Raw genomic sequence first — 12281 nt, 5'->3', positions numbered from 1 at the left:
GCCTCTTTCCTCTGCCTACATTCAGCCTCACTCGATTGCTAGAGCATAATCTTATTTTTTGTCATCATTCCCAGAAAAGCACTATTTTATGCTTACCGGAAGTATCATGAGAGTTTATCTTTTGATGTACCTGTATGATTGTTCTATATTCTTGCCAGCATTTTGCTTTGGTTATGTGGTACAGAAATAATGTACTTCTCTTGGCTTTCCTCTCCTGGGAAAATACACTAGACCTTGATAGTAGCTGGAAGGAAAGTCCTTCTTAGCAATATTCACTGAGAGTAGAACTTGCATTTTGATGTGCTTGGTATTCAGAAAACAATGGAATCAAGTAAGAGAAAATAATAAAATCAGAAATATATTAATTTTAGAAGTCCTGCTTTAAGAATTCAAGAACAGTTATTACTGCATAAGCATAAGTTAATTTTCAGAGATTTAGAAGACTTAAATTGTTAACATTTTATAAAGAAGTAATGATAAAAATCATCTGTAATTATTTTTAGGGACTCTCAAGCAGTGCTCAAGGGTTCCCAGAGTCTATTCAGATAATTCTTGATCAACCCATAAGGTGTTTCAACAAGAAGAACCAAGGATACATTATTTCTGTGGTGCTGTTACAGTGTAAGGATTACTTATCTACCCTGGTAGAACTCAATCTTTCTGGACCATAGGTAGTGAAAAATGTGGTATACAGGCAATAATATGGTATCAGAATCAATGACATGCAAGGAACACATTTAACAACTGTGAGAAAAAAATCTCTCCATTAAGTAAAAGGTGGGTGTGTCCTAGTTTACAAACATGGCTAATTTCCATACAAAAAATTAAGATAAGTTTTGCTTTAATTAATTGTTTGGGAAATTTTTCATTTACAAAAGTGATGATGGATCAAATTTTAATGTAAGTATATACTATATATATTTTAGAGAAGATAGAGATTTATTTGAGAGTGTATATATAGTCTGTCCTAGGATAATTTTATAGACCACAGACTCTAGGTAGATAATATTACCAATGCATTAGAACCAGTAATAAATTGTAATCCTACACAACAAAGTAATGTGGTTATCTTAAGTTTCCATCTCTCTGCTATGATCCTACTGGACAATATTTAGGGATAGATTGTAGTTTTTTGACTCTAAAGATTTTATAAGGTTTGCTGATAGAAATGATAGAAAAAGAGCTTCAACACATACAGATTTGAAAGTCAAACCCACTTTTTAGTAGTTTTTATTAAAATTTCTAAGTTTTAGGGGCTGGATAGTTAGGACAGTGAGTAAATTGCTTAGCTTGCATGTGCCTGACACTGTTTAATTCCTAGCTCTACTTTTGGTACTGAATCCTAGCAAGGGATGATGTGCAGTCTTCTGTAAGCAATATGCACCACAGGGTGTCACTCCCCCCGCCCGCCAAAATAGATCTACTCAATTATATAATTCTTAAAATTATTTATTATTATTTCTAAACAAAAACATGAAGTCTTCTTATTTGCCCTGTAATTGCAAAAGTTCATTAATGTTTACCAGAGTGAAAGTTCATTTAACTAAATTGTTTCTTTGTTTATTATTATTTTTTGGCCACACAAGACAGCTCTCAGGAGTTACTCCTTTTTCTGCACTCAGAAATTACTCTGGGAAGACTAGGGGACCATATGGGATGGATGCCAAGATAGAGAACCTGGGTGGTTTGCATTAAAGGCAAATGTCCTACCCCCACGTGATTGCTTCAACTCCAGAAATTCTTTTAATTTAGCTTTATTCCACTAGTTTTAGTCAACAAACATTTTTCTGGGTGAAATTAGGCTGGGTCCTATTTTTCCCCGCCTTTACTTTTCTTTCTTAAAAAAAATAATAATTAACTGACCATAAAACACTAAAGGTCTAAAGTTACTCTGCTTCTCTTAATTCCTTGATCCTGTGTCTCATTAACTCACTAAATATCAAATAATCACAGACATTAATTTCAAGTGAGATGAAATTTTCTTCCAAAGGTAATGAATTCTCTTCATTTTGTTTCTCAATTGCTCTCTAATTTCCTCTTTGCTTCTGTCTCATCATTATGATCACATTTCTCAATAGCTAAAGTTTAATGGGAATACATAGAGTAATTCAGATCCTATAGTCCCACAGAATTCTAGGTCAGCTTTTTATCATGAATATAATTATTTGACAGAAAACTTGGCTCTTTACTTTATTATAACTACTGTGAGAAAAATAATTAACAATATTGCACCATAATATGAGAACACAAACTATCATATTGTAGGCTGAGACATAATTTTAGCCCCGCAAACCTCTGGAAAAATAAGCCCTACACAAAACTATTTGTTTCTAAAATGTTCTTTTCCTCTTTACTTTTAAACATCTTTCAGTTTTATCTTCATATAATATGCATGCACATTTCAAATTTAAATTTGTCCATTTATACTCCCTAACATACAAATACTAATAATTAGAAGCCATCAATAACTCATTTATCTTAGAACTATTGGTGAATTTATTATTACATTAATTTTCTTTGTAATTATGTTTCATATTTCTAATAAATGGCAGGTTGGTGCAAAACAATTTACAGTACATTTTGCAGATTAAACAACAACAAGTCTCAAAAATTTAAATAATTTGTCTAAGACCATTTTGCCAGTAGATTTTCACACAAGGCCAAGTCATACCAAAGTCTACATATCTTTTCATTTTATTACACTGAGTTTAAGAAGCTCCTGGCTAGCAGAAGAAATGTATTAAATAAATAATATAAAATAAAGCATAAGAAGTTTTACTATAAGTTCTGAATTAAGATATTATCTCTCTATAACCCTTAGAAGTCTAAATATTACTTAATAAAATAATTTTCTTTGATCACTATAATGTATTTTGAGGTAAATAAAATCGCACAAGCTCATAAAACATGTATGAAATAGTATAATTTTGTTACAAATTTAGCTGCTGAAGATTTAAAATGTCAATGTGCTTTGGCTTTGAAAGAGACTTCTACTTCTTAAAGAATTGGAGTTTCTACCTGAAAATGTAGGACTACCATTTGTTCACCTTTTTTTTTCTTTTTTCTTTTTTCTTTCTTCTTTATGGTTTTTGGGTCACACCCGGCAGCGCTCAGGGGTTACTCCTGGCTCTTGCTCAGAAATCGTTCCTAGCAGGCTCGGGGGACCATATGGAATGCCATCCTTCTGCATGCAAGGCATCTCTCTGGCCCCCGTTTGTTCACCCTTGACAATAACTGTCAATCTGTCTTCGACCAACCATATAATTTTCAATAAGAGTCAAATATATAAGAGAGGGATATTAGGTAAGTCATCTTTATAGGGAATTCTAAAACACCAAATCTTAGTATTGGGTATATTGTTATTATTTGCCTTCCAAGATGGGAAGGTACTTCTCTAGGATACTAAAGCTAAAATTTAAATCTTATTGAAAATGATTGCTCTCACCATATTCTACCATGTCTCAAGTTTTCTGGTTTTCTTGTATGTACAAAATGCTAGGGATTTCAAACTTAATTTTATTATCTTGGATTTAATGTTATCATTACTGCTCAACAGGTTTGCAAGAACAACCAATAGACTATGGAGGTTTATTTATTTAAATTTAATTTCATGTGTGTCTCCGAGTCTGTATAATGTTTACATACTGAGAAGAAAAATAACCTAAATAAAATTTATTTCTAAAACTGACAAAAGGAGTCATTATTCAGACACACCCAATAGCTATAAGTTCACTAAATATAAAAAGCAAAAAAACATAGAAACAGAATGTTGAGTCATAATTAATGGTAGGACAATTCTTGAAGATGTCATAGAGAAGTAGGTATTGCATGCATGCACAGAATAGAAACAAAATTATTTTTCAAGAGCAAAAAGAGAATGGGAAAAGAAATTCAGGCCCATGTATGTTTTGGGTGGATTGGTGGATTTAAGAATCCCAGATGTAATCTTAATTTAGGTTTATTCAGCAAGGAGGGATTGTAAGAGTTAGTGAAAGAATGAGTTAAAAATTAGTATATCAACTTTATAATAAAACTAAGATATTACAGGAGCTTTTCTACAGATTTATTTTCTTATTTAAAACAAAATAAGAAAACATAAATGATGTAAAATCTAAGCTATAACAGAAACATATATGTTCACACAAACAAGCCCATGCTTACCTCTCTGTTTAAATATTTGCTTGTTGAAATGTTTTGAAATTATTTACACGCTAGATAATTTATCCCAAAGGAATTTTAGTTCATAGCTTCATAATATCACAAACTTTTTATGTAGGATTCTCATAAAATTTGAGGCATACCAAAAAAAGCAGCCAAGGACCCAAAACAAAAAACAGGAAATTCTTGTTTAACCAAATATATCATTAACTCATGAAATTCACCACCATCTGAGACCACTAAAGTGGCTTAGAATATTTTTAAGGTTATAAATTCAAGCAAAGTAAAGAGATTTTAAAGCTATAGCATTGTACAGAAAATAAGGCATAAATCTTTAGATAGCAATAGCAAAATATATCAAAAATAAAAATATAAATTCATCTTCTGAAATACTTTTATAAAAATAATTTAGCTATTTTGCCTAAAATTTAGGAACACTTGGAAACTGCTTATTATTTATGCTACCTGATTACCTTCATACTGCTTTACTAAAATAGTCAACACATATAGCATTATTTAAGTCAAACAGAATATTTTTGTCTTTTATAAAAATGCTATTCATAACAAAAAATTGTCTTGCCCTAAAGTTAACAGTTGTTTTTACTGATTGATTGACTGTCCCCAACAGTTGCTTTTAAATAAAATTATTTTTACTGTAACACTATTACCAATATAACACTGTCTCAATATAATGCTGAATATAAGTATTATTTTTAATTTTTAAATGAGACATTATATAGGTTAATGATTTATTTATATTTATATGATAAGTATTAATTTTGGAAAAAATGTAAAATTAAAAATTTATTTTAAAAATAATGAAAATTTGTGAAAGGGAGTGGACACACTCACTGTTGGATTATTTGGTGTCAGAATGTTTAATTCATAAACCTTAGCAATGACAGTTTTCTAAAACATAAAAGGAGGAAACAAAGGAATGAAGGAAGAAGACCTTTTATGGAAAGAATATAAAATAAGGAGCCGGAGCAAAGGCGCAGGGGTAGGACTTTTGCCTTGCATGTGGCTGACCTACACAGACCTTTGGTTCGATCCCCCGGCATCCCATATGGTCCCCTAAGCCAGGAGCGCTTTCTGAGTGCATAGCCAGAAGTAACCCCTGAGTGTCACTGGGTGTGGCCCAAAAACCAAAAAAAAAAAAAGAATATACAATCAACATAAAGGTGATATATATTTAATTAAATATAATAATCCAAAATATTTATATGGAATGTTTTAAAACTCTATACAAAAATGTTATTATAAGTTATGTTAAAAGCTAAAAGTTATGTTAAAAGAGATTATGAGGAAATAAAATCTATTAAGTAATAGTTTAGTATTTATTTCAATTTTGTCCAACAAAGTATCAAATATTAAAGAACAAAAAATGGACATGAGGAGAAATTGGAATATTATGCATTATTTTTTGCTAAATTATTTGTTTGGGTATTACATGGTGGTGCTTCGAGTTTATTCCGGGCTCTATATTTAGGATTTACTCAAGGGACCATATGCAGATTGTTGGCATATTTCAAAACATACATAATACCCTCTGTACTAGCACTGGCCCCAAAAGTGTTGTTTCAAATTAAAACTCTATTAAAAAAATGTGCATGCTTTAAAAAAAATATACGTCTCAACTTGGTTGCTTATCCTAATAATAAAATCAAAGTTTTTAGAAATATATACATAACTTACCTGTTAAAATAATATTTATGGAAGAAAGAGTAAGAGACAAACTAATATGCAAAGAATAAGATAAAACTGAATCAATAGTGGATCATGAACAACAGTTTAAGTTGCATTAAATCATTAGATCTATGTCAGATGAAGTTTTCTTTATAATATTGTTTTTTGTTATTGTTTTTGTGGCACAACTTTGGATTCCCCTGGTTCTATGCTCAGAATTACTCCTGATTCTATGCTCAGAAATTAACTCTTGATGGGATCAGAACAGCATCTAGGATGATGGAGATTGAACCTGGGTGGACCTCATTCAAGCTAAGTGCCCTACCGTCCTCTGGCACTTGACATGTTATTCTTAGAAAGAAAATTGCATAAAATTATGTTCCTATACTCTATGAAATAAAGTATTAGGCACTTTTAGAAAAAAATACAGAAGGCATATTCTGTATTTGTGTAATTCTGAAAGTATATTATTAAAGAGTATCACATTAAAATAGAAGTAAGTACACATCGACATATATTGATGAGATCAATGTGCTATCATGAAGAAAGTTTTAGAATTAAAAAGAATTATTATTTTAAAAAAGGAAAAATCTTGATAGAAATTTAAAGAAAGAATCAAGAAAAAAGAAAGACAGTTATCTAGGTTTAAGAGAACAATTACCTCCTAAAAAATAAGATAAAACAAAAGTAGTAATTTTCAAGAAACAAAGGAAATCTCTTGAAAAATCTGTTTCAAAGTGATTTATATATATAAATTTGGAAACAACTCTTTTTTATTTGGTGTTTTGGGCCACACCCATTTGATGCTCAGGCGTTACTCCTGGCTAAGCGCTCAGAAATTGCCCCTGGCTTGGGGGGACCATATGGGACGCCAGGGGATCGAACAACCTCGCCGGCCCTGAAAACAACTCTCTTATTACCATTGGTATTACAATTTTCTTTCAAGTGCATCTGATATTTAATATGTAACATTATGTGCAAATACTATATTGTTCAAGATGGAACTTTAATATCAATGTTTTATTAGACATCTAAAGAGTAAATTTGAAGAGTGGCAGTTTAAAATCTTACAAAACCTATGGCATTTCACACCAATCTTGCTAACTTACTGTTATATATGAAATATTGGATATATATAGTTTATCATCACTAAATTAATGTCACATCATATGCCATTCTATGTTTTCATCAATTAAATTCTGATAATATCTTTAGTAGCTTTTTATGGCTTACAATTATTTCAAAAAAACAATTCTAGGATCGACATATACTACAATTTAGCATTTAAATACTTGGGTTAGAGCACAGACTCTGTTGCGCAAGTACTGAGTTCACTCCTTGCACCTCATGAAATTAAAGATCACATCTCTACCACTTCCAGACTATACACAAAAGAAAGGAATATATACCTTATTTAGCATACTTACAGTATACTTGATGTTTTGCCTGTCTATGTCTCATGAAAATAAAAAAATGTTTACTTGATTTCAACTTGATTCTTTCTTAAGACCCAACTCTTTGGGGGAGGGCACACCCGGCAGTCCTCAGGAGTTACTTCCTGGTTCTCAGCTCAGAAATTGCTCCTGGCAAGCTCAGGGAACTATATGGGATGCAGGGAATCAAATCTGGATCAATCCAGAGTTGGCCGCTTGCAAGGCAAAAGCATATCGCTGTGCTATCTCTCTGGCCCAAAACCCAACTCTTTTGACAGATGCCTAAGATTAGAACATACATTTTTATCCATTTTGCTTATTTTCATATATTGTTTACTCAACTGTCACGCAATTTTCCTAAAGATATCTCCTATTTTTTGAGTTTCATAGGATTTCATCATTTACAAATTTTATTTTAGGTATTTTCCCTAATTTAGTGAAAGTTTTTTGTTTGTTTGCTTACTTTTTTTTTGTTTTTAGTGAACCTGATATATTCCCTCAAGGGACTTTACAATCTTTAAGTAGGTGAAAGTTTGTTTTAGATTTTATTGAAAAGACCAATTTTTAGTAGTTACTCTGTTTTGACTTGAAAGATCATATTCTTAATTTTATAAATATATATTGAGCAAAATCATATAAAGAACCCATATAAATAAAACAACAAATGAAATAATATGTATTAAATATATGAAAAGAGAATTTGATATCATACCTGTAAATTTTATAATTCTTACCTAACTTTTGTTACTCTGTAAACAAAATATTTTGTATAGAGTGAGATGGTACAGTTCTATTTCTTTTCAAAGGTTTTAATTAGCATTTGTCGTATATGCTCAGTGCTGGGGAACCATCATTATACAGGACTAATGAATCAAATGAGTCTTCTGCTTGCACTCATTGCTAAAAAATATTTCTCTGTCACAAAGAGCAAATTTATATATACATATGTTTTAATTTTTTTCTTACATTTATAGAATGATTAATATAGATTATACTATTAAAAAGGAAGAAAGTGACAGATGTGTTCCTTCAAGATTGTTTAAATTCAGATTGAAGTGCTACGGACTATTAAGGAGACTCCATAAAAATGGATTAAAGCTCTAACTAGAGAAACCTCCCCATAGTGCTTTCCCCATAATCAACTTCTGCCTTATGATGACATGCAGGAAAGCTGACAGGAAGCAGGTTTTCACCAGAACCTGATACTACCATAACTTGAGGCCTAGCCTAATGAGCTGTAAGAAATAAATATCTCTTGTTTGCAAGCCATCAGATTGTGGTCAATTTTTACAATAGCCCACACAGAATCAATTTCTTTTACCTTCTGGGATTCAAATACAGTTTTTATGAAAACAGGCCATGTGATATTCTATACACTTAAATCAGCACATTTAAGTATGTATTCCTCCAAGTTCAGTCAAAAATGTTGGCTGTCAAAAATAAAATTTAGAAGAAAATCCTGCTATATTTATCCAGATAGAAAACATAAAGAATATGAGTATATGAGAAGAGAAGTGAAGGAGAGGAGAGGGAAAGGGAAAGGGAAAGGGAAAGGAAATGGAAGGTGAGTGAAAGAGAATGGAGGTGAAGGGAAAGGAAAAAGGAGAAGAGAGGAAAGGGAGGGTGAAAAGAAAGAGAAAAGAAGGAGTAAAATGTGAAGAGAGAAGGAAATAAAGGAGGAGGTGAAGGAGAAAAAAGGAAAAATAGAAGAGGTAGAAGAAGAATTTAGAGAAGAAGGGTATGGAGAGGAAGAGAGGAAAGGAGAAAAGAGGGGAGGGGAGAGGAATGGGGAGAGGAAAGGAAGAGGGGGGAGAAGAGAGAATGGGAGTGGAAAGGAGAGGAGAGGTGAGGGAAGAAGAGAGGAGAGGGGGAAGGGAGAGGTAGAAAGGGAAGAGGAGGAGCGGGGAGGGGTGAGGAGGGGAGATGAAAGAAGAAGAGAGGAGAAGGGAGAAGAGGGAAGGGGAGGAGAGGAGGGGATAAGAAAGGAAAGGAGAGAAGAGATGTATATATATATATATGTTTATACTGCACCTCAAACATCAGTTATTATTTTTAAAATTTCATAATCATAACATAAATAAAGGTCTTCAACCTAAAGTACTAGGAATTCTCTAGATAAATGGTCACACTCAGCTGCATTCAGTTAATTTGTTACTTCATTAACACTGAGTGTTTTATAGAGAAAAAAACAATGAGTAGTAGGTCCATTAAAGTTATCAAGTCAATGATTCATATTTAGATTAAAAGTAACAATTGATATCATGGTTATTTTCATTTCTTCTTACAGAACATGCAAACACTATTGCTTTATTTTTTACATAGACAATATAAAATTTGGGCAGAATAGAAATATATGTACCTTAGGTTTCTAAGAAGAGTGATATTTACTAGATATTAAATATCTTAAAATTTTGGTCAGACAATTAGATGAGTGCCTTTTAAATTACTCAAGTAGCAATATTTTCAAATGTTTTCATGGCTGCATATAGTGTAATATGGGTTTAGACACAAACTAATTTTTGGCATTCAAAATATAGTATTTATATAGTATATTAATATAATAAATATATAATATATAAATATAATGTTAAAATATATAATATATAAATTGTAACAACAAACTTCTCAGACCACCATGCTCTAAAATACAATGTATATTAATACAGAAATGGAAAAATATCTTTATCACATGGGTATTTTAAATTCTAGAGAGGAAATCAAAGAAGAAATACAAGATTGCTAGAGACAAATGAGACTGAGGGCATGCACTATCAGAATTAGTGAAACACAGTAAAGAAAAGAGGTATTTAAAAGAAAATGTATAGTGTTGGAAGCATCCATTTGAAAGGAAGAAAGGACAAATATAAATAACAATGCACACCTAAAGAAATTGGCAGATGACAAAAATTGAGCAGAAAACAGGTGGAAGAAAAATAATATTAATTAGAGCAGAAATTAATTAACTGGAAGCCATATAAACATCCTAAACATTAAGGAAAAAAAGATGTTGTTTAGAAAAAATATAATTGATGAACCATTAGGCAAAGCTCTAAAAAAAATAGAGCAAAACAAGGACAGCTTTGCAAGTTAAGCAATCTTCACCATCAAAAACTGAGGCAAAAGGGGGCATCTGTTTGGCAATGCCAAGGACAGCGACAGTAGAATTAAAATGGAGTTCAATGAAGACCAGCAAGAGCACAGTCACAGAGAACATCCCTGGCTATGTAGTTCTTCTAGTCAAGAAATAATAGCACAACACTTAATAATGAGTGCTATACTCATTTCACAATGGGAAAACTACTCAGAACTAGACCGTACTTTGTGACTGAAGAAGTTAGTTATGGATACCCAACTAACACCTGCCATAAATAACATTTCAGATCAAAGTTTAGAGAGTAAATATGACTAATGTTCAACAAACTTAGATAAATGATAGAATGGACAGCCTGGAAGACTCAAGAGGATATGAGAGTAGAAATTATAAAACTTCAAACATAAATATTCAGGACTATAAAACATTCCAGAAAACTAAAAAGTATATGGGAGTAGAAATAAGAAATTTTCAAACAAAAATATCAGGGCTGAAAATGAAAACCTCACTGGAAAGCCTCATCAGCAGAATAATAACCACTGAGGATAGATTCAGTGATATAGAACATGAGCTGCATACTTATAATACATTAGAAGAGGCTGGAAAAAATCTTCAAAGAAAGTGAACAGATAATAATAGAAGTCTTGGATAAGCTCAATAGAAATAACATAAGAATCAGTGGGATCCCAGAGACGCAGGAAGAATCCCTGATAAAGAACCAACAGTCAAAAACATCATTACTAACAAATTCACATAATTAAAGAGTGCGTGGAAACATATTCTAATCCAAATGAGTATCAGCTAAAAGATATCCAATGAAAAGTACCTCAAAACACATCCAAGTCACAATGATGAATACCACCGATAAGGATAGAAAACTGAAAGCAGCAAGATCAAAAAGGGAAATTCCACTTGAAGAGGCAACCTGAAGATTTTCAGTAGATTTATCAGAACAACTCTAAAGGCCCAAAGGCAGTGGTAGGATATAGTGACACAACTCAATGATATGAATGCTTCACCAAGGATACTTCACTTTAATACAGCAAAAGCAGTATTAAAATTAATTGCATTTGTACTTGTGATAAATATGCTGTAAATTTTTTAATATGTAAAATATTTATTTAAGCATCATAACTACAAGCATGATTGTAGTTGTGCTTCAGTCATAGTGAACACCCCGCTTCACCAGTGCAACCTTCCCATCACCAGTGCCCTTTTCTATTCTCCCCACCTCTGCCTGTATTCGAGACAGGCATTCTACTTCTCTCACTCATTAACATTGTCATGCTAGTTGTTAGTGTATTAAGGACATTATTGTCATAATATCCAGAGACAAGAGATATATAGATCAGAAGAACCAACTCACAATATGAATCTCATCACAAAGAATGGTGAGTGCAGTTTGGGAAATAACTACACTAACTATCATGACAATCTTGAAGAGTGAGGGAAGTAGAATGCCTGTCTTGAATACAGGCAGGCGTTGGGAATAAGGAAGGGGTGCACTGATGGTGGGAATGTTGCACTGGTGAAGGGGGGGTGTTCTGTTTATGACTGAAAACCAAATACAATCATTGTTGTAATTATATGAGGTACATAAATATTTTATTAAACAAAAATGAAAAAACTACTCAAAGATAAAAACAGTATATATACCCTAAGTAAATTGATGAAGAAATAAGACAAAAAATTATCTTGAAGCAAATTATATAATTATAAAATATATAATATAAAATTAAAAATAGAGTTGATTTCAAATAAATTATCAGAAAGGCAATAAGTCAGAACTTTTTTTTTTGTTTGTTTTTTAGGTCACACTCAGCAGCGCTCAGGGGTTACTCCTGGCTCTATGCTTAGAAATTGCCCCTGGCACACACAGGGGACCATATGGGATGCTGGGATTCGAACCACCG

The sequence above is a fragment of the Suncus etruscus genome, chromosome 15 (genome assembly GCF_024139225.1).
Source record: "Suncus etruscus isolate mSunEtr1 chromosome 15, mSunEtr1.pri.cur, whole genome shotgun sequence".
NCBI lineage: Eukaryota > Metazoa > Chordata > Mammalia > Eulipotyphla > Soricidae > Suncus > Suncus etruscus.
This window is presented reverse-complemented; position numbering follows the sequence as displayed.